We start from the raw sequence: 22713 nt of genomic DNA on the forward strand, positions 1-22713 counted from the left end.
AGGATGATCTTGAGTGAAAATGTCCGTTTTGAGAGACCCCCTCCACCTGCAGTGATATTGGTCAGCAATCATGTTTCTGTAAATTCCCTAAGGATCTTGTGTTGGTACAGAGTAATATCATTTCACACACTGTTTTGTAAAGAAATATTATTATTCTCTATATACACAGAGACTCTTGTGCAGACATGTGGACTTGACTGAGTCAGCTGACTCCTGCGCCAGCATGACGGTTGTGCCGACTTTCCCCTTCGTCATCGCTTCTCCCACCGCGCCCCCGGGTTTGAAGTCCACTCCAGGCCCTTTCCCTGGGTTCTCCGAGTAGTTTAAGAAAATGAGGAGCAGACGCCTGGAAAATACCCTGCACGTTAGGCCCGGTGCCACAGGGCTTCCAGTGAGTCACAGGGAAAGTATCTCGGTAGGAATCTGCCAACCTCGGCGGTGTTCTAATGTCACGCCACCCTCCGTGACTTGCCTTTTCCCGTCCGCTGGCCTCCGTCAGGATATGAGCTGGCACGCCGCAGCGCCTTCTGTGGCGCAAAGAGGGCGGAAGTGTTTTACAGACTCCGCTGTACGGAGCTCCGTGCCGGGGTCAGCTGAGGTCACCCCTTTCAGAGCACGTGACGTCTGGCGTACTCTCTTTAATGCTCTCACCCACTGTTTTGGGGCCAGTTTTGTACGACATCTCTTAGGAAAGTCTGCTACTGGGGTTGCCACATGGTGATGGTCAGATTTTTTTTGTTCACCTGCATGATCGGCATGTTAATGTCTGGCCGGTGTAAAATTTAGGAAAATCACTTAAAGACTATTTTTTTTATCAGTATATAATTTAAACAGTAAATATAGTTAAAAAGAACTTTAAAATGTGTTCTAGGGCTGCCTTAAGGGTCCTTGATTACTTTCATTATCAAACAAAGACATTAAGTCAATATTAAAAAGCATTTGCAATGCAATAGGTCTCGCATTTGCAAGCGTTCCAGCTATTGGCATTGTAAATGACAGTGCCTTTTATTTATGTGTTTTGAAAAGCTGCAAGCGGTGCGTAAACATACACTTTGTACTTAGTCATTGCTTGTGGAAAAGAAAGACTGGTAGTAAAAGAGGCGTAGTTACTGCCAGCATTGCTTCTCGTAAGCAACAATTGTAAGTCCAAAGTGTGTGTTTACACACCGCTTGCAGGTTTTCAAAATACATAAATAAAAGGCATTGGTATTTACAAGGCCAATAGCTCAAACGCTCGCAAATGCGAGACCTATTGCACTGCAAATGGTTGTTTAACAGTGAGGCTCTGTTGTACTACGGCTGTTTTCTCTGCAGCTGGGGCGCATGTATGATGTTCTGTTAGTGAGACTCTGGTGCGTGGAGCGTGTTCTCGGCAATGATGCTCCGCTCTGTGTAACAGTGAGGCTCTGCTCTGTGTACTGTGTATGCTATAATAACCTGCTGCTGACCACCCCTGTGAACTCAGGAATCTGATGCCTTAGCCCCCTTTCCGCCCCTAAAAATATCCCTTCCCCCTTGTATTCTACACTCAGGATGCCTGGTCTGTTCTGCCCATGGTACTCTCTTAAATCAGTTTATTATTTCCACAGATCGGGAGAAGCAGAGACAAAAGCATTCTCGCAAATAGACTGCAGCTATACTGTCCTGAACTTGCCCTGTAAGCCAAAGACCCATCCAGCACTGTAGCATAGTGTGCCACCATACTTTCAGGCCATGTGAAAGAGCTCAAATGGAACAAGAAGCGGCCACTTTTGTCCCGGGCAGCTTTGAAAGTGTAAAGCGCGCATGGCGTGCTGATCATAACAAGCATTGGAAATGCAATAGGTCTCGCATCATTAGAGTTAGTGCTTTTAGAATTGTTGATGTGTTTTTTTTGTAAATCTTTAGCATTTTTGTTTCCTCCTTGTCGCGGGCCCCTTTCCCTAGCCAAGTCATCAGCAAAGATCCAAGTTGTGCCATATATACAGTGGCGCGGCTTGTGCGAGCGAAGCGCCATATCAGAGAACAGTTTACGAGTCAGTGAGCTTCAGGGCGACCCTCAACGCAACCAGGCGCTCTCCGGCAGACATGGCGCCCAGGCCGCGAGCCCAGCGGAGTGAAGGGGTGGACAACTGATACCTGGCTCCTGAGCTGTGGAGGCACCGTGGGATCAGAGGCGGGCTGCTGGGGTGGCGCCCTCGTTGACAGTGAGTGGGAGCCTGCAACGAAGGGGGATGTGAACCTACAACATCGATCGGAATTAAAGCTGCATAGTCAAATCACAGAGTAAAACCACAACCTTCGCTTGGGACCGGCAGTGGGATGGTCAAGTAAGAGACAGCTACCCGAGCAGACGACCTCCAAGACAGCGGGTGAGAGCCGGTCCCGGGGGCGCAAAGAAGCCAGGAATTCTCACCTTGGCGCCAGCGCGATAATCAAGCGCGCGGCTGGTGGGCCTCCACAGCATTGGGCTTGGTACCAGTGTCGTCGGAGGTGGGTAGCGCTGCATAGTGCCAGCTTCTGGGGGCGTAAGAAGTACGGCTGCTGGAGTTCAGACTGCCCGTCACAAATGCAGCAAATTTAAGCTGCAAGCCCAGCGTCCGGGAGCCAACCACGGGAGAACTTATTAATGGTGCGCATGATAGGGCGAGTCTAATGTGGACAGCAGGTCGGGCTGGCAGGCCCAAGGCAGAGCATAGCAACAGCCTTTGGCGGGACTTAGCAAGAGTTGGCTGCGGGGCCCAAGGACTAGCACACTGGAAGCAGGCTCACACAGACCGAACGGCAAGGCCCACTAGCAACGGCAGACAGCGCACAAGGCCGGGTGCCAGTCTGCGAGGACGCTGCCACTGAGGCAACGACCTGTAGCGAAGAAGGTGGGCGGGCAGGGGAGGGGGCGGAGCGGGGAGAGGGCGGAGCGGGGAGAGGGAACAGACGGAGGGAAGGCAGATAAGAGGAGGGGGGAGGAGAAATGCGACACGGCGGGCAGGGGAGGGGGCGGAGCGGGGAGAGGTGCGACACAGCATTCAGGGGAGGAGAGTAGGAGGAGGAGGGGGGAGGAGAGTAGGAGGAGGAGGGGGGAGGAGAGTAGGGGAGGCACGGCCTAGCGGCCGTGCAATCAAGAAGTGAGGGGGCGGAGCTGGGGGAGGCTGTGACAGAGAGAGTAGGCAAGGCAGGTGGCTGGGGGCATGTGCACGCGCTTTTAAGTTCAATGCGCATGCGCATTGAGCTTAAATTTCTCGTGCACTGCAAGGAATCGCCACGATTCCTTGCAAGTTGGTTAAAGAGTGGATAAGCCCCCATAGTCTCGCAAGCTCGATGCGCATGCGCATCGACAGGCGAGACCTAAAAAACAAGAAGCGACTGCCATTGTGAAAGCAGCATCCAGCGAATGTTTTAAGCAAAGCACGTTGTGCCTGCAGTAGGAGAAACTCATCAAAGAAAATAGTGTTCACAGACTCGTAATAAAACATACCATGTAACAACACAAGTAAAAGGGCCAGTCCTCAAGGGAGGTTACAAATGAAGACACAGCTGTACTAAGGAGGGACTAACAAGGCTATTAACGAATCAAAAGCCAGCATTTACAAAGTACAATGACACAAGCCAATGAAAAATATGACCAGAAAGTGAGCGGAGCTTCAAGTCCATACCTCAATACAGCATGCCTCGCAGAGCAGTGCATGCGCTGCTCAACCCCGACCGAAAAATTAGTTAAGATGATTTTCTAAAAAGTTCTATTTAAGTATGAAATATATGACCTGTATTTTTCTCTAGAGAAAGATGGCAACCCTACCTGTTCCAAAGTCTTTGCGTTTGTGCACGTGCGTTCCTTCACATGCTCGTGCACGCCTTTTCCTGAAGGCTTCAATCTCCCCTAATTGAATACTCTGTGAGAGATGTCTCTGTCACAGAGCCATTGGGAGCCCAATGAGGGGTACGAACAGAAAGATTTTTTTTTAACATAATATTCCTATTTAGTAGTGGGTAAAGTAACAAGTGATACTTTTACCTGGGTTTTAAGTGGGGTGGAAAAAGTGGGGGAGGGGGCTCTTCAGGGGGCATGGCCTATGTGATTAAGGAGGGTGGCTTAAACACAAATCCTAAATTTCTGTGAATCTCATAGTGTGCCAACCCGACAGTATTTTGGTGCCTCTCTGAGCATTCTGTTATGGCTGTCCTAGATGTAGATGTAACAAAACAACAGACATACACCTAAAACCAAGCGATACCAAAGGGGATGATGGACTGGGCGTTTTGAGCAAATCAAACACTCACCCCCAGTCAACTGATCTGGGTTTAATCTATCACCATTCTTTAGCTCACTCCGCCACTCCAGTTCAGACATGGCCATATGCAAATCAGTCTGACCCTGTGCCTCATGGGAACAGTACAGCCCGAAGTGCCAAGCCATGTCTTCCCTGGACCGGAAACAAGCATTCTGGGACCGGTTTCGGATACATAATCCTCATCAGCCAGGCTATCTTGAATCCAGTGGAAGAGTGAGCAAGGGACCCACATCTGGGCATACACTGCCAACTTAAGGCGAACAAAGCGATACCAAAGGGGATGATGGACGGAGCGTTTGAGCAAATCAAATAAATCTATACACCTAAATCCAGCCACGGCTATTTTCTTTATCAATGGTTGTTTTTAACTTAAGATAAATGAGTCACAACAATGATTTTGTTGTAAATAACTAAAATTGCAAGTGTTTCAATTCTGAAATGTGTTAAGACTGTGAATTAAACAGTAAAGAGGACTGTGGAATGGGGTAGTTGTCTTCAGAGTGTCTCAGTCCCACCTGTTACGTTCAGGCTGAAAAAAAATTTGAGGGGTGCTGAAACTTTAATCCCTTCGCTGAGGGGGGTAATTCCCACGCTGTGCTGGGGGTCTGGGTGCGCACAGCGCCCCCATGCTCATGACGAGCTCAGCTCGTCATGAGCCACGGCGCTCCGGTGCTCATGACGAGCTGAGCTTGTCACAGCTGCACCCATTCCAGTGGAACGCTCAGCACAGCAGGGGAATTATCCCCGCGTGTGAGCGTTCCACGGCTCATGACGAGCTGAGCTCGTCATGAGCACCGGAGCACCGTGGCTCATGATGAGCTCAGCTCGTCATGAGCATGGAAGGTGTTAAGCAATAGGCAGAGTGGAGCTGCAGGGGCTCTTAGAAGGGGTGAAACAACACCAAAGCCTCATTAACATGCAAATGGTCTTTTAAAGACCTGTGAAGTGCTCGGGTGTGGCTGTGTGTGTGCCCGGGAAGCTGTCTCATCCCGGGCTGCCAAACACAACGGGGGGGGGGGGGGCTGAAGGCCTTTGAGTACAATGGGTGTTGCGTGCCTGTTCCTACGTATATGCTTGACTATTTAGTCCAGAACTAGTCTTTGTTTAGAATTCTGCAACTTATAGTCTTGGTTTTATAGTGAGTTAAATAGGACTACAAGTCCCAGAATTCTAAGGAAAACCAGAACTGACTGATCTAAACACACATGAAACTGGGATACTTGGCAGCTATAGGCTTGGTTTATCTGCTCCCTGTACTCCTCTGCTGCACTTTTCTTTCATTTCTTGCTCTAGTGTATTTAACCCAGGCATGTTCATTAATAGTAACTCCTGAGCCCTTGTGTAGCGGTGGGTGTAAATCACATAATTCAGTGTTGTGTAAACACACAAAATGACCGAAGAATTTTGCAAGATTACGCTTGAATTACACAAGAAAAGTAAGTATGCTCTTAGCACCATTTCTTACCGCAAAAATGACCCACTTCGTCCAAAATGGACACAACAATGCGTTTTGCTCTAGGAAATATCGCTAAATACAACAGAACAGGAGTAGTGAGTGCTTGCTAAATGTGCTCTTAGGGTAGGATTTTCCCCCAACGTATTGACGTATTTTTCTTGGTGCAAAAGGCACCTTTGTGCCCAAAAATGGGCACGAGGATGAATTTTGCACAGAAAAAACAGCACTAAATGCAGCAGAACACGAGTAGCGAGAATGTGCTCACGCTGTAGTATTCCCCCTCCCCCCCAAAAATGCTCTTAATTATGCAAGCAGGGATAATCATGTAATTATCAGTAATTCCACTTCAAAGAGTAACGCGTAATTTCTTAAATTACTCCGGCATAATCGAAGTTCTGTCTAGTTGTACCCGTGTCTCTGCCTGCCTCCGCTCTATCTTTTCACGCCCAGTGTTTGCATGGTCACTCTCACTCTCTCTCCTTCGGAGGCCGCTCTACTCACTGCTCTTGTTGTCACACCTCTTGGTCGCTCTTGGCGAGCTGTCATTTCTGGTAAGTCCAGTTTGTGTCCGCCTATCCCCCCGAGGCCTCCTTTCCTGTAATTACTGTCCACGCGCCTCCCAGGCCTCTTTCACTCACTCCGGTTCCCGTAACTCCAATCTTTGGGGGACTCCTTTCCCAAAACTCCTCTTCCCATGTGTGTGTGTGTGTGTCTGTCTAATCTTCAGAGAAGTGTTCTGATTTCTTGTTCGCATTACTCCCCGCCTCCTTTCACCCCCTTCGGAGGCCTCTTCTGGTCCCCAGTTCGCACTGGTCTTTCTGTCTGCCGGAGGGAGGCCTCGTGCAGTAAGTAATCCTAGGCCTCCCTTTTGGTGTCTCGTGTCATTCTAAGCCTCGAAGGTCTCGCTTGTCGTAAATCCTGTTCCCGCGGCTCTCGGAGCTGTCAATCCAGTCTGGCATCCTTGGAGCCCCTCTGTTACCACCACTGCCGCCATGTCTGTACATCCCTGAACCTCCGGTTTCTGTGCTTACTGGAATATACATAGATTTTAGGTTTCTTTTGTAAGAATCTTTAGCACGCGACATTAAAGATCCTTTGCTAAAATAATGATGGGAGGCGTCTGTCCCAGGCACGTCAGCCTCCTTTTGATGTGCCTGCGTCAGAGGGCAAAGCACTCTAAAGAGAAAATGGCCTGAAAACCGCACAGGCAGCAGCTGTGGAAAGGCCTCGTGTATGTATACCTTAGGCTAGAACTCTGTTGACAGAGGGCGTGGGGCACCCCCTGGCAAGGGCCTGCTCTCTTGTGAAACAGTTACGGAACGGTGTGCCATCACAGATGCATACTGGTGACGCTGTTCCCGCCCTCCCGTACATGCACACACAGACCCAACCCATGCTGAGGGAGCCACCGAGGGAAACTAATAACTGTTAGTGCATGACTCACTACCGACCGCATACACAGCACATCTCTGTGCTCAGCGCGTAAAACCTAGATCTACTGACGAACACACAAACAGGAGCGCTGGGGTTGGCAAACCTGCCAACTCACATGGTGGCATCGCGTGTTACACAGTTTCAGCTCCATTCACATGGTCACCCGTGGAGGAGCCGAAATCACAGGGTGTCACGGAGAAGACCTGAAGACAACTGCAAAACAAGCAGTTGTGGCATAACGACCAGAGCTGCTGCCTGTGGCTCTTTGTAACCAGTGTCGAGTCTAGGGTGACCAACCGTCCGTAAATTTCACGGACAGTCCGTAATTTCGGCCGTCTGTCCGTTGTCCGTGAAGGAATCTTTAACGGACGCCATTTGTCCGTCATTTTAACAGGGCACCGGTTGCTCCACCCTAAAGCCGGCACAGCTTGCACCCACCTCTTTTCTTCACTCCGATGCTGCACCAAAGCTCCTCAGATGCCCCGCAGCATTGGAGAGGCGCAGCGGGATGGCTACCCTCACACCTCCAGCCCTTGATGACCTGTTAAGAGGTGCTTCGAAGGTGACTGAGAGGGAGGGGCTGCCGGGTCAGGAGCAGTGACATCTATTCACATGCAAACAGCCCTGAATGTGTCATGTCTCTGCTATTTAGAGGGGGGCTCACACATTCCATTTCTACCCAGGGCCCCAAACATCCTAGACTCGGCCAGATTACACCCCTGATTCACCGAGGCAGCACGTGCTTCTCTTCACCGAGCTTAATTACTGTCACTAAATTGTAAGCAAACCTCGGTTCTTCAAACATGCATAATGTAATACAAAAAAGAAATGGCACAATCGCACCCACACTGATGAACAAAGTATGGAGGACAATCAGTTCAATCAGTTCTCTTAGAGTATCTCCTGTAAGTACTGTACATCACAGGGGGGATGGCATTTTGGACAGAGAGCCTGTCTTCTCGTTGTCTTGTGCAGGAGGGGGCGAGAAGCCCAAGATGATACTGCATACCCACCCTGGTGGATCACGTTCCCTCTCCTGTGATGACTCCTGCTCCTGTTCCCCCATGTTGTGGCTCCAGTCCACCCCCGCCTGTGATGGCTCCTGTCCCCCATGTTGTGGCTCCAGTCCACCCCCACCTGTGATGGCTCCTGTCCCCCATGTTGTGGCTCCAGTCCACCCCCGCCTGTGATGGCTCCTGTCCCCCATGTTGTGGCTCCAGTCCACCCCCACCTGTGATGGCTCCTGTCCCCCATGTTGTGGCTCCAGTCCACCCCCGCCTGTGATGGCTCTTGTCCCCCCCTGTGGTGGATCCTGTGTCCGCCCTGGGTGGCTTCTGTCCCAGTCCTGGAACGGCCCATGCAGCGAGGGTGAAGTTCTTGATGGGCCTCTTCTCAAAAGGGCTCAGCTCAAAATTAATATGGAAAGGTGGGCGAGTATGTAAGTGAAGGGATGTGTGAATGGCTGGATGAATTAGTGAAAGGGTGAATGGATGAATGAAAGATTGAATAAATGGATAATGAGAGAGGATAGATGGATTGATGAGTGAGGGGATGGATGGAGAGAAAATGTAAATAGCTGGATGTATGGGTGGAAGGGTAGCTGGATGATTGATGAGGGGAAAGATGGATGAGGGGAAGGATGATGGATGAGGGGAAGGATGATGGATGGAGGGGAAGGATGGATGGATGAGGGGAAGGATAAATGGATGAGGGGAAGGATGGATGGATGGATGGAGGGAAAGGATGGATGGATGAGGGGCAGGATAAATGGATGGGATGGATGGATGGATGGGTGAGGGGAAGGATGGATGAAAGGGAGGATGGATGAGTGGAAAGATGATGGATGGAGGGGAAGGATGGATGGATGGATGGATGATGAGGGGAAGGATGGATGATGAGGGAAAAGGATGGATGGATGATGAGGGAAAAGGATGGATGGATGATGAGGGGAAGGATGGATGGATGATGCGGGGAAGGACAGATGGATGGATGGATGATGAGGGAAAAGGATGGATGGATGATGAGGGGAAGGATGGATGATGAGGGGAAGGATGGATGGATGATATGGGGAAGGACAGATGGATGGATGGATGATGAGGGAAAAGGATGGATGGATGGATGATGAGGGGAAGGATGGATGGATGATGAGGGAAAAGGATGGATGGATGATGAGGGAAAAGGATGGATGGATGATGAGGGAAAAGGATGGATGGATGGATGATGAGGGGAAGGATGGATGGATGATGAGGGCATGGATGATGAGGGGAAGGACAGATGGATGGATGATGGGTGGGTGAAAGGATGGATGGATGGAGAGTGGGTGAAAGGATGGATGGATGGATACGTGGGTGGGTGAAAGGATGGATGGATGGATGATGAGTGGGTGGGTGAAAGGATGGATGGATGAGTGGGTGGGTGGATGGTGGGTGGGTGAAAGGATGGATGAGTGGGTGGGTGGATGATGGGGGGTAGATGGATGAGTGAAATGATGGATGGATTGATGGATTGATAAGTGCAAGGGTGAATGAATGGACATATGAGTGAAAGGGTGGGTGTAAGGATGGATGAGTGAGTGAAAGGGAGGGTAGATGGACAAAAGGATGAATAGATGTGTGAAGGAGTGAAATGATAGGTGGATGAGTGATAGGGGCAATGGATGGATTCAAGAGTGGATGAGTAGATGGATGGATGGGTGGGTGGATGGATGGATGGAAGGAAGGCTAAGTGAAAGGGTCGATGGAGAGAGAAAGGGAGGATGGATGGATGACTAAAAGAGTGGATGGGTGGAAGGATTAGTAAGTGAAAGGATGGCTGGATTGGTGAAAGGGTAAATGGCTGAATGGATGAGTGAATGGATGGATGGGATGAAGAGTGGATGGATAAGTGTACAGATGGATAGGGTGAAAGGGTGGATGGATGGATGGATAATGGAGGATGAGTGAAAGGATGGATGAAGGGATGGATGAGTGAAATGATAGATGAGTGAAATGATAGATGGAAGGATACATGATGGATAGGTTTGCAAATGGTTGAATATGTTTGGAAATGGCTGGGCTTACTTATATACTATTGCGCGACCACTGATGTGTCTGTAAAACGTACCTATTGTCCTAAAGTTTTGTCCTGAATTTTGACCTCCTGTCCTGAATTTGTGTCCTGAATTTTGACCCTTTGTCCTGAATTTTTACACTCACCGTCCTGAATTTGCACCAATGCCAGTTGGTCACCCTAGTCGAGTCTGGTACCAGCTCAACATCCCGTGAATCTGGGCAAATCACTTCATCTCCCGGTGCGCTAGAAATGAATGTGTCCTAGTGCACGTAACAGGTATGTGAAGCGCTCCAATACCTTCGGGTCGAGTTCGCGCTTTATAAAAGTGCACACACTAAAATAATAGTAGAGCCTCCTTTGATTGTTAGATGGAGTGCACGGATTTTTTTGGAAGATGCTGGCTGTTCTCGTTGGCTTTGATATGTGTGGGTTATACTTTTGGCACACCTGACCTATTTTCATTGTTGCTTTGTTGGAAGAGTTTTATTTCGCAAACCTTGATGTTTGGATCTGTGTTCTCAGCATGCTTTATATGTTGTCATTGTTCATGGGGATGTATGTTTTTTGGAATACTTTGTTCACAGGAACCAATTAAAAGAGACGACGTTTTTTTTTTAAATGAAGCGCACGCAGGGATTGGACAAAAGAAAACGCTCGCGTCAAAGTCTGGGTTCCGGTGCTACTGCACCTCCTGCACTTTTTTTAGCCACGCCCCAGCCTCTTTGGTCCGGGGCCAGCCCTCTTTGCTGCCTTGTCCATCGCCCCATTAGGCTCTCCGTCAGCTCCTATTAATCAGAGCAGTAAGGAGACATATAGCGGCGGGGATTAAAAATAGCTCCGAGGGGTAATTAATAGTGCCCGGCGGACTCTGGCAGCTGGGGCCGCTGAACCGAGCCCAGGGCACCTGGGTAATGAAACCGAAGAGGACCGGTCACGGAGTGCCGGGAACCCCGCGCTGCTCTCCGCTCGTTTGTCACGGCTCGTTGAGGGAAACGTGTGTTAATACCTGGGAAACCTCCCTCGCCCCTCCCCCTCTTTACAGGACTCGCGGTAATACACTGGTGCGTGCAGAATCGGGATCACAAGTGGGGGGCAAAAAACACAGAACCAGAAACATTTATTCAGGTAAAGCTCAAAGGGATTTGCGCAGTGAAAAACTGCAGTGTTTATAGTTTGGCAGTTTGGAACGGGCGCAACACGCGGTATTTCTGCATATGACTCCTTTTAGACCAGGGAGCTTGGAAAGGGCTGCTGATTACCGCGCTGTGGAAAAAAACTGAAGCAGCGGTGTAATGGTTTCCCCGTAGATACCACCCAGTATTCCCGAGATGAGGGCGTCACCGAAGGCGCACCGGGTTGTGTATTTAGTGCAGGCGCCCGCTAATGTCTCAACACCTCGCATAACGCAGAATGTACTGGTGTTTCCATGCACACAATGTTACCACATTGTGGGGCATATTTACAAGGGCATTGCGCCACAGGAGCGTCACTCTTTATGATGCTATGGGGGTGCAGTGCCCTGCTCCATATTTAAAATGTGGCGCAAAGCCATGTTGCGTGGCGTAACTGCCGTTCAACTGCCACACCCACTTTGTGACGCTGCCCCAGATTTACAAGGATCTGTGGGCCCGATTCACAGAATGAATTTAAGACTCAGTCCTAAACTTACTACTACTTTTGGCATTCACAGAATGAACTTACTCATTTCGGTATTCACAGAAGTTAGTAGTCTTAACTCTAGGACTCCTAAATGCCTTCTGTGAATACCGAAAGTCTTAAAATTAGGATTTTTCTCAGTCTAGTAGTAGTAAAGTTGAGAAAAATCCTAATTTTAAGACTTTCGGTATTCACAGAAGGCATTTAGGAGTCCTAAAGTTAGGAGTCCTAACTTTACTACTACTAAATTGAGAAAAATCCTAATTTTAAGACTTTCGGTATTCACAGAAGGCATTTAGGAGTCCTAAAGTTAGGACTACTAACTTCTGTGAATACCGAAATGAGTTAATTCATTCTGTGAATGCCAACAACAGTAAGTGCATTCTGTGAATACCAAAATAGTAGTAAGTTTAGGATTGAGTCTTAAGTTCATTCTGTGAATCGGTCCCTGTAAATCTGAGGCAACGCCAACAACTAACGCCATTGAATAGCAGGCGTTAGAGTGGCGCAACGAGGAGAAATACTTTAGTCCTGTAATTCAAAATAGTCACGCAACGCAGTGCAGCCGCCACATTGGTGACGGGCAGCTCTGGTGCTGATTTCAGTTGCTGTGCCTCAGGCAAACACCTTAGCACCATAGCACAAAGGCGCATTCCTGAGTCTAGCATAGATTTTGTACAGGAAGGGTACACTTCCTGGACAAAATACTATGCCTAGACAAGTTCAAACACTTTTCCCACTTTATATGTGTGCTGTACAGTGCAGCACATTTGCAAAGTAGCAAAAAAAAGGAGAAATGAAATAATTTCCCCTCTGAATGCCTCCTCTCAGATGGCATTAACCCCTTCCGTACTCATGGCGGCCCCCGGCCCTCATGAGTCATGGTGGGCGTGTGCGCATGACGACCAGGGGATGGGGAAGAATGGAATGTCCAGCACCGCATCGGAATTCGCGCCGCTGCTAAGGTGTCAACTTTTTGCGCTAAACCCTGTCTACATTTGTTTGTGAATAGGGTTTTGAGTCAAAAGGCATGTGTGGTGGGATGGGAACACCCATGTACCACCCATGTAATGCCCCCTCGGTGCTAAGTAACTCAAAGCAATGCTTTGCACTGCTTTGCGTTACTTGTAGGGTACTTTCCAACGCAAAAAAAGTTTTGCGATGGAAAGTAAATTGATAAAAAACACTTTGTGCTGGTTAGCATCACTTGTGTCGCTAACCCAGTGCAGGAAGGTGCACATAAACAATCATCCCTGCAACGCAGGCACACTTGCACCATGGCAAAAGGTTGTCTACGTTGGCGCTAGGCAGCTTTTTTTGTGCTGGCACAAAGGAAAACACAGGGGTGCGCCATATCATTCTGAATATGGGGCATCCCTACATTTTTTAAATGACGCAGTGTGGCACTGCTAAATTGCTTTCAGCGCTACACTGCCTCATTTCTTTGCAAATATGCCCCTGTATGTGGTAACATTTTCGCACTGAATGTCATCAGTTCTATGACTTGCTTGACCAATCGGACCTTCCAGCCAACATCGTGGTCCACCCCTCCCACCAATGCTGGTATAGGATGTTATTTCATTGCTTTATAGTTGCGGATGTCCTCTTTAATTGTGACATGAAATAATTAATTTAGAGAAATGTTCAAAGCAGAAACATTTATATTGTTAAATAACTGAATATCTTTGAATACCAATATTAATAAGAACGTTGGAAGGAAAACAACTTTGTAGCAGATTAGAGCAATTATGTTGAAGTCCTTAGAGAGTTGGGTAGTATTCTAACAGATGGTTCTATTTTAAGCACTAAAACCATTTCCCCCACATTAAATCCGTCTCTAGTCCACATTATCTCCCTTATTGCAGCCTAAACAGCTAGTCACTTAATGGTCTTACCTTCACTTCATTACCTCTGACCAGACTCTAAAAACTTTAGTTTCCTTCATCCTCTGTTCATCCACTCAGCCATTCATACTCGCAAGCAGCATTCATATGTCGTACGAAGATAACTGGGCATTTAATACTGAAAGAATACACTTTTATTTAGAATGATGGATATAATTGTCGCGCATGCAAAATGAATAAAAAAAACTGTTCTGTGATTTTTTTCTTCCAAATAGTAAGTACAAGTTTAACCAAAATTAAAATCTTTATCAAAACATTCAGCCCCAAAATAAATTCATGTTTACAGTTCTTATATATGGCAATCATAATCTTAATACCATTGTTTAATAATTTATCTTTAATCGGTTGGTCTTGCTCGATGGCATGCTGAATCCAGCCCCTTGTTTGCCTCTTGTGCCTCGAGCGGGAACATGACCCGAAGACCTGCATCGGCTGCCTTGCCATGCATATGAAGGTCTTGAGGGAGCGATCCCTCAAGTTTATGGTGGTTCGACGTGCAATGCCACAACAATCCAGGTGCCAGTCCAGAGGAATGTCCCGTGGTCGCGGGGCCTGAGGTCTCTGTTACACTCCACTTCATCGACCACTTAGGTAAGTCGAAGTCCCACAAGACAAAAACAGAAGTCGAAGCGTGCTTCACCTTAACCCACCCATCAGCCGACGAGCTGAGAGAGCGTCCTCACTTGAGGCCTGGCTCCGCAGTTGAGCCAGCGCCTGAGCCCTATTCTTGTAGGCTAGTACTCGGGGAGGAATGGGAGGGGTCAGTGGACCCTGAAGAAAACCAACCTTTTGAAGAACAAATGGACTGGTTTGAGGATCTGGGTGAAGCCAGTGGACCGGACACTGCTCCAGATACTGCCATGCTTTCTCCCCGTATCGCGCTATGGAGGAAGGAGAGGAGGAGTCACGAGTCGTGCTCTTTCATGTTGTTGCTGATGGGAGGAGATAAAGCTAAGTTCACCATTCGCTGTGGACAAGACACCACCGGCTCACTAGGCAGAGTGGTTTTATCAACAATGGCCCTTCGACGCCACGCATGGTTGAGGACTACTGGCTTTTCTGGAGATGTTCAGTCATCACTCGTGGACATGTCCTTCGATGGCTCCCATCTCTTTGGAGACCAGGTAGATTCAGCACTGGATGTTTGTAAGGACAGCCGGGCTGCAGCCAGGTCCTTGGCCCTTTCTGTGGCCCCTCGTCATCCTCACTGTCTTTTGCTTCTTTCTTGGCCACAGAAAAGGGTGTACATCCGTGTCCTTACCTGCCCAGCCTCTGTGGCACACAAGCTTTCAAGTCTCTGCGTGGCCATGTACGCGGTTCCTACCTGCTGGGCAGATCAGGTGGCCAGTGGTCAGGTCAAATCCATCTACTCCTCCAGAAGCCACAGCCTCCAAACCGTCCTCATCTAACCATTTACCATCATGGGCACCCAGTGGGGGAAAGAGGGGGTAGGGTTCACTATCACCTGCCCCACTAGCAGTCGATAACATCAGACAGGTGAGTTTTGCAGATAGTCGGAAGGAGCTACTCCCTCCCCTTTGATACTACACTTCCCTCCAAGCCACCTACATATGACAGGCTGACGGAGGACCTGCTTTCTCTTCCCTGCCAGGAAGTGACAGCTCTTTTGGCCAAAATAGCCATAGAGAGAGCACCAACAGCAGAAGTAGGTAATGGTTGCTATTCACGCTACTTTCTAGTGCCCAAAAAGGACGCAGGCCTTCATCCTATCCTCAACCTGCGCTCTCCAAATTATTTCAAGAAGGAGACATTCAACATGCTCACTCTAGCTTAGGTCCTGTCTGCCCTGGAGACTGGATTACAGCATTGGATTTGCAGGATGCATAATTCCATATTCCCATCCTGCTTGCCCACAGATGTTACCTGCAGTTCACGGTGGGCAACGTGCAATTTCAGTTTGTTGTGCTCTCTTTTGGCCTCACCAGTGCCCCTCGGATGTTCACCAAGGTTATGGTGGTGGTTACAGCTCATCTGTGGAAATCAGGGGTGCCAGTCTTCCCCTATCTTGACAGCTGGCTTTTGAAGGTGGGCTCAGCCCAGGCTGTCGTCGCCCACCTCTAGACTACAGAGGACCTCCCGCATTTGCTGGAGTACACTATCAAAGTGCCAAAGTTACACCTGACTCCCTCTCAAACACTACCTTTTATCTGCACTGTTCTGGACACTGTGCAGTTTCGGGCCTACCCTCCCAAACAGCGAGTCCCGGATATTCAGGCTATCATATCGATGTTTCAGCCTCTATTCTGGATTTCGGTGAGACTGTCTCTGAAGCTGCTGGGCCTCCCGCATGCTGCTTGTGACACATGCCCATTGGCATCAGTGCTTAATCTGAGCCAGTGGTTTCCTGTGTTCGACTCTGTCACTTAATGTCAACACCGCCACATATGACTGTCTGCCACGTGGTGGCGGTGTCTGTCTAATTTAGAAGTGAGCACAACAACAGCAGTTTATGAATTCAATATACATTACAAAGGATAAATACCTGCTGTCCAAACCATCCTTATAGTGTGGGGGGCACCTGGAATTGGTCTGAATTTTCACACTTGTAGGAGTGTGATGGTTTGTAGTTGTATTAGTACTGTCATTGGCAGTGCTGGCAGGGGAAATGGGTGGTGCAAGCTGCAGTGGCCTTCTGACGATGGCCCAGGCACATATTTGTTTACAAATTAAGCACTGATTTTCATATGTGGGCCTTGCAGTGGGACTTGAAATTCCAGTGGGTGCAGCATCAGGGGTATCTCTCCGACATAGTACAGATCTCAGAGGGAACTACAGAGGACCTGCAGCAGTGGCTCACAATTGGGTCAGCAGCAGATTATATCGGATAGTAGTGACAGATGCATCATTCCTTGGATGGGGTGGCCATCTGGGGGAGGTGGAGATCAGAGGACTCTACTCTCCGGTGGAATCAGAAGTCCACATCAACTTATTGGAGCTCTGAGCAATCCGATTGGCATCGAAAGCCTTGCTACCCTCCATCCAGGTAAGGCTAGAGCGAGTGTTCAAGGACCCCACCGCCATGTTATACTGCACCAAGCAGAGCGGGGTGGGGTCGTGGACCCTTTGTCAAGACACCCTGTTTCTCTGGTCATGGCTGTAACAGCATGGCATATTCCTAATAGTTCCACATCTGGCCAGTTCTGTGAACACCAGAGCGTACAAATGCAGCTAAAGATACCTAGGGGAATATGAATGGCACCTCCATCCGGAGGTGGTGCAAGGTCTTTCAGCAGTGGGCAAAGCTTTGGTTAGATCTGTTCTCCACCTACAAGAACACACAATATCAGCAGTTCTGCACGCTGGAGAATTCCTACAAGAACACACAATATCAGCAGTTCTGCACGCTGGAGAATTCAAACCGTCTCTCGCTCGGAGACGCTTTTCATCTTGAGTGGAATGCAGGCCTCCTGTATGCCTTTCCTCCCATTCCACTCCTGCCCAGAGTCCTCAAGAAGTTCAGGAACAACAGGGCCCAATTCATCCTTGTGGCTCTAGACTGGGAATGAAGAGTCTGGTATTCCAAGCTGCTGAGAATGGCAATCGATCCTCCAATGAGGCTGCCCTTTCTGGAGGATCTTCTGTCACAGCAGAAGGGGATAGTTCTCCACCCCAATCTCTTAACACTCCGCCTTGCTGCTTCGAGATTGAGTGGCTACAGTTGACAGCTTTTGACCTTCCTCCCAAGGTCTGTCACAATATCTTGGTCACGAGGCGTCCCTCTACCAGGATGGTTTACGGCTGGCGCCTTCGTCTACCATCTTCTGAGAATAGGGAATTTTGATTGTTGAGGTATGTTGGGGAAGTGTTATATAGTGCCTTGAAAGTGTGGGTGAGGAGTTTGAATTGTGCTTGTTTGTGTATGGGGAGCCAGTGGAGTTCCATCAGGTGTGGTGTGGTGTGATGTGAGTGGGGCATGGGCGGTTGAGAGTGATTCTGGCTGCTGAGTTCTGAATGGCCTGTGGCCTTCTGGGGAGTTTTTTGTTGATCCTGGCATAGAGGGTGATCCCGTAGTCCAGCTAGCTTGTGACTAGGGTGTTCCTAACAGTTTTCTTGGTGCTGATTGGGAGCTATTTCAAAAACTTCTTCAGCATTGTCGGCGTATGGAAGTGTGAGGCGTTGACTTGGACAGTCATGTTGAGTTTGTGTGATGTTCTTGGCGTGGCTATTGGTCTTAGTCCTTTTGGCCTCAAGGTAGTCCCACGGAGAAGTGCTGCTCCTGAAGATCACTATTTTGGTTTTGTCAATGTTCAGATTTAGACAGTTGGTCTTCATCCAGTGGACAATTTCATTTGTGAGGGCATTGAACTTGATTCAGGTCATGGACATCTTGTCCATCAGGGAGAACATTAGTTGCATGTCATCCATGTAGGGGAGGATGTTAATATTGTGGGAGCGGATGATACTAGTTAGAGGGATTGTGTATGCATTGAAGAGGGTCAGGCTCAGGGAGATCCCTGCGGAACTTCGCAGATGAGGTCGCAGGCTTCCTAGGTGTATGGTGTCAAGCTTCCTGGCTATGTCCTTCCAGTCCGAGAGGAGCAGATCCATTGGAGTGTATGTCCTTGGATTATGGTGTCATATAAGAGTTGGATGAGGATTGGGTGGAAGACTGTGCCAAATGCTGCAGAGAATTTCATGAGGATGAGAGCCGTTATGTCTCCTCTGTCCAGAGTCATGCGGATGTCATCTGTGGTGGCAATGAGGACAGATTCTATGCTATGGTTGGGTCTGAAATCAGAGTTGTGTTGATGATTTTGTGGTTGTTGAGGTATTTGGTGAGGCATCTGATGATGATTCTCTCTAAGGCCATGGCTGGGAATTATAGCAGGGAGATGTGTCTGTAGATGGCAAGTGTTAAACGATCTGCGGAGGGTTTCTTCAGCAATGAGAGGACAGTTGCATGTTTCCAAGCATCTGTGAAGGTCACTGAAGACGTGGAGGCATTCAGAATGTGTGTGAGCATGGTGCTGATAGATTGCATTCCTCTGGAGTAGGCGTGATGTGGGCAGGGCTTCGTTGGGGCCCCTGAGTGAATGGACCCCTGGTGGCTGTGGTTTTGTCTGGGGAGATGACAGGCCATGTGGTTAGCATTGGTTCTCTGAAAAGATCAGGAGGTGTTTAGCGAGATCTGTCGGGTCTGTTTGGAGATTGAAGTTGCTGTAAATGGTGGTGATTTTGTTGCTTAAGATTGAGAGAGATTGTTGATTGAGGAGGTGATTGAGTTGGAGGTGGCCGTTTGAGAGGTGTAATCCTTCAAAATGTCAAAGTTCTCTTTGCTTCTTTTGCTGCTGGCATCAATGCGGTCCACCAGAGTGGCACGTTTGGTGGTCTGGATCATTTTGTGGTAGGTGCTCAGGGCAGATTTGAACATGTTTCTTTCTGTATTGCCCTGGCTTATTCTCCATTAACGCTCCAGTTGTTTGCAGTGGCATTTCATCAGTCTGTGTCTCAGTGTACCAACTAGCCTGGGGTCTAGATCTTGTTGTATTGTTGTGTTTGAGGGAGGGCCTGGGAATTGGGGCAGTAAGTGGTCCAATTGTTGAAATTCTTGATGGCTTTTGAGAGGCTGTTGCTGTGTACCGGTTGGTGGGTATTGAGAGCAGTGTTCCAGTACTTGTTGGTCTGGTGGTGGTGCGTGCGCATTGGACTTTGAACGGTGAGTCTGAGCTTGGTAAGGGTGAGATCTGTCCTGGAGACTGGTGTGGGATTGTGAACTCTAATGTTGTTGAAGGTGGTGAAAATAGGATCCAAGAAGTGTCTGGTAACATGGGTAGGCCCCTTTACTTGCTGGGCCAGGCCCCAGCTTTCAGGGACTTCAATTAGTGCCTTTGAGTTGGGGGTCAGCGTGGTCTTCCAGATGGAAGTTCGGGTCTCCAGATATGATACAATTTCTGCAGTCAAGGGTGAGTGGTGCAACCATGTCTGTGATGGTGTCAGTGAAGTTTGTGCATGGTCCCGGTAATCTGTAGATGAGAGTACTGCGTATGGTGAAGTTGGCTATGACATGTATGACATGTAGCTTGAATGACAGGTATTCCATGTTGGAGGAGGATGTGTCTGTGGAGGTGGTGGAACTGATGTTGTTCTTGATGGGTTTTAGTGTTCTCTACAAGTCCAAATGATAGTACATTGCACAAAGCCTGTTGCATTGTTCACATCTGCCTAAACAGTGCCTTTTTCTTCAGTCCAAAGATAGTTCAACGTTTTTTTTCTTATTTTTGTATTTGGTAATATATAGCCTTTGCATGATATAACTTTCTAGCTGCCTGAGATCTGAAAATGCTTGATTAGGTTATTGATGGCTATTTCCATCACAAATATTATAAAATGCATCGCCCAACTCAAAGGTTTCCGGTTTAAAAAAAAAGCCACATCAATGACTTGTTTTTATTTAATATTTTTATTGCGAGCATAAGGCAGGCACTCTTGGAAGGTATCATGTTTCCTTTTTTTCATTTGTGGCACATACTTGCAAACATAAAATAAAAAGCACTACAACAGCTTGTAATGAATGTCTATAGTTGCATGTTTGTAAAGGCGTTAAGTTATGAAAGTTGTGGCACAAACCTTAACCCTACACAGGTGAAACATGCTATTAAATGCGACTGTGGTTGCTAAATTTGTGTCAGTGAAAGCTAGGTGCTAGCAATACCTTATTTCACACCTGAACCGTACTGGTAGTAGGAGTTTTAAAACCATGTGTGGAGTGAAAATATTCTATTCTGATTTTCGTGGCTGTAAGCCCCTCTTTGAGATGCCTCATGATAATTTGGCATGCTGTTATAGTGGCACACAAGATGACTGCTCAGTAGTGCCTGGGTCTGCATCGAGCACCAGGGGGGAACATCACTTACAACGCATTTTTTACAACGCACTACCATAACATCGCAACCATTACAACGCATACCATTACAACGCATTGCGCTGGGGGGCGCTCTAGGATAGGGAATATATTTAATTTACTATCCAACACCTTCCCTGCTATCCACGGGGACTGGAGTTGGAATAGTAAATTAAATAATTCACTATCCAGCGCCTAAAAGCATTATGCGTTGTAATGGACTGCATGGTAAAAACCGCGTTGTAAAGGCATGCGATGTAAAAGCATGCGTTGTAGTGACAACAATCCAGCACCAGGGCATACATTGGTGTGTCAAAATGTCATGGAGTCCATCCATACAGAATGAAAAAATCAGCTGCACTTGGGAATAAAACACACAGAGTCAAAAGAAAAAAAAAACGGAAAAAAAAACAGAGCCACTTAGGGCGACACATGAAACACACAAAAGGTGATGGGATAAATGCTTGCAATTTGTTTAAGCACTGGCAATCACTCGGGTAGCTCCCAACCTATCAATCTTGGGTATGCTCAGGCGTGGGTCCTGTGCTCACTGTGTCACTGTTACCAAGCTGTACCCAGGTGATGAGCCCATAACTTAGATGAAACCGGTCCTGGGTCGCTTGTGTTTTGGTTCAGAGATGACCTGCTCTGGCAGTTCGGGACAGACTCTTCCCATGAGAAGTATTAGCAAGTTATAACATTTCACCCACTGAGGATTGAATGTTATAAATTAAAAAAGGAAAAATAGGAAGAAAACGGAAGATTTGTACCAGACATTATTGGCCTTGAGCCGCTTCATGGTCTTCTATGGAGCTCTCAATACGCACTGTTCTAATTCTTGTTACTGCTCATCCGTGATCGGATTGTTATCATAAAACCAGTGGTCCATTTGTAACACAATTTAAATGGTACATATCCAAAAAGAAATAAGCTTGCCAATCAATTAAATGTGTTATCAGGTAAATAGGAAAAGGGAGTAACTTTCCTAAGCTGTCTGAAGATAATATCTAGCAAGTTTAAAAAACATGTTTCCGAAACCAGGCCTAGTACAGAGAGGTCTATGGGCGTTCATCAATTTCAGCTCTATTGTTATAGCTTATGGGATCTGTATATAGATGCAAAGACAGGTATCACGACCTATGTATATCTTCTTTTATATGATACTACGCATGGTTAATATGTGATTGTTTTATTCTACTTTTATGCCTGCTTATTTTCTATTTATTGTAATCAAATGATGAATGCAATAAAGTATTTTTTTACTACTATTGCTACAGTATAAATTATTTGATTTATTAAATTTATAGGGACCAGCTAGTTTTACATTCTTCTCATGAAATAGATAGAAATAAAAACAAAGCCAGGAGGTGTGCCCTTCTGTCACATAACAAACAAATATTGGCAAAGCCAATCGGCCTGGTGTTAGTTGCCAGCGTTTTGGCTTTGCCAATGTTTTTTAATTATTTTATTTTACCATGTTTTGTGTTAAACATTGTTGTTGGGGGTGATGGACCCATGCAAATATTTTTTTAAAAAAAAAGAACATTGATAAAAAGCCCCCCAAAAAACTATTAGTGTTAAAAAGCTCACATTGTCACAGCAGTCCTTACACAAAAGGGAACCAGCGGAATGACGTCACTCACATAGAGCTCAGCGAATGGTTAAAGTGGTTGACCTGTTGCCCTGTGATATATAGCAGGTGGAATAAAAATGTGAATGATGCAAAAAAAAAAGCCAATGGATGAAGTGGTATGGCTGAATGCCCCAATAAATAATACATTCTAACTGAACTAAAATATAAAAAAAAGTAGAAGCAGTGAGGTATTTGAGAGAGGATGATTATCTGAAAACCTGAGTTATTTACCGTTCCCTTAAATATACGGATGCAAGGTTTTTCTATTTTCACAACGTGTAAACATTCTATTCCTCTAATGGGTAAATTGGAAAGATGAAGCCCTCTCCTCAGGTGGATTATTCAGATGTTGACGGATACGGAGGGCTTTACACATGCTGGTTCGAACCGAACTAAGATGCTTCCTGTCCCACCTGGTTGAGGTCTGGCAGATTGAGGGGGGAGGATTG

The 22713-nt window shown here is 47.4% G+C and overlaps 1 protein-coding gene across 3 annotated transcripts in view; it reads left to right on the forward strand.

Moving 5' to 3' along the window:
- The window catches only part of LOC147701653 (suppressor of cytokine signaling 3-like), a 72185-nt gene that overhangs the window by 43860 nt on the left and 5612 nt on the right, over positions 1-22713 (forward strand). The window contains exon 1 of one of the 3 annotated variants that reach the window (XM_086930284.1): positions 10398-10485. The exons of the other annotated variants lie outside the window; for them this stretch is intronic. The gene's annotated coding sequence lies outside the window, so the exon portion shown is untranslated. Of the gene's footprint in view, positions 1-10397; positions 10486-22713 lie in introns of those variants that run through there. 3 annotated transcript variants of the gene reach the window in all.

This window comes from Lissotriton vulgaris, chromosome 7 (assembly GCF_964263255.1).
Source record: "Lissotriton vulgaris chromosome 7, aLisVul1.2, whole genome shotgun sequence".
NCBI lineage: Eukaryota > Metazoa > Chordata > Amphibia > Caudata > Salamandridae > Lissotriton > Lissotriton vulgaris.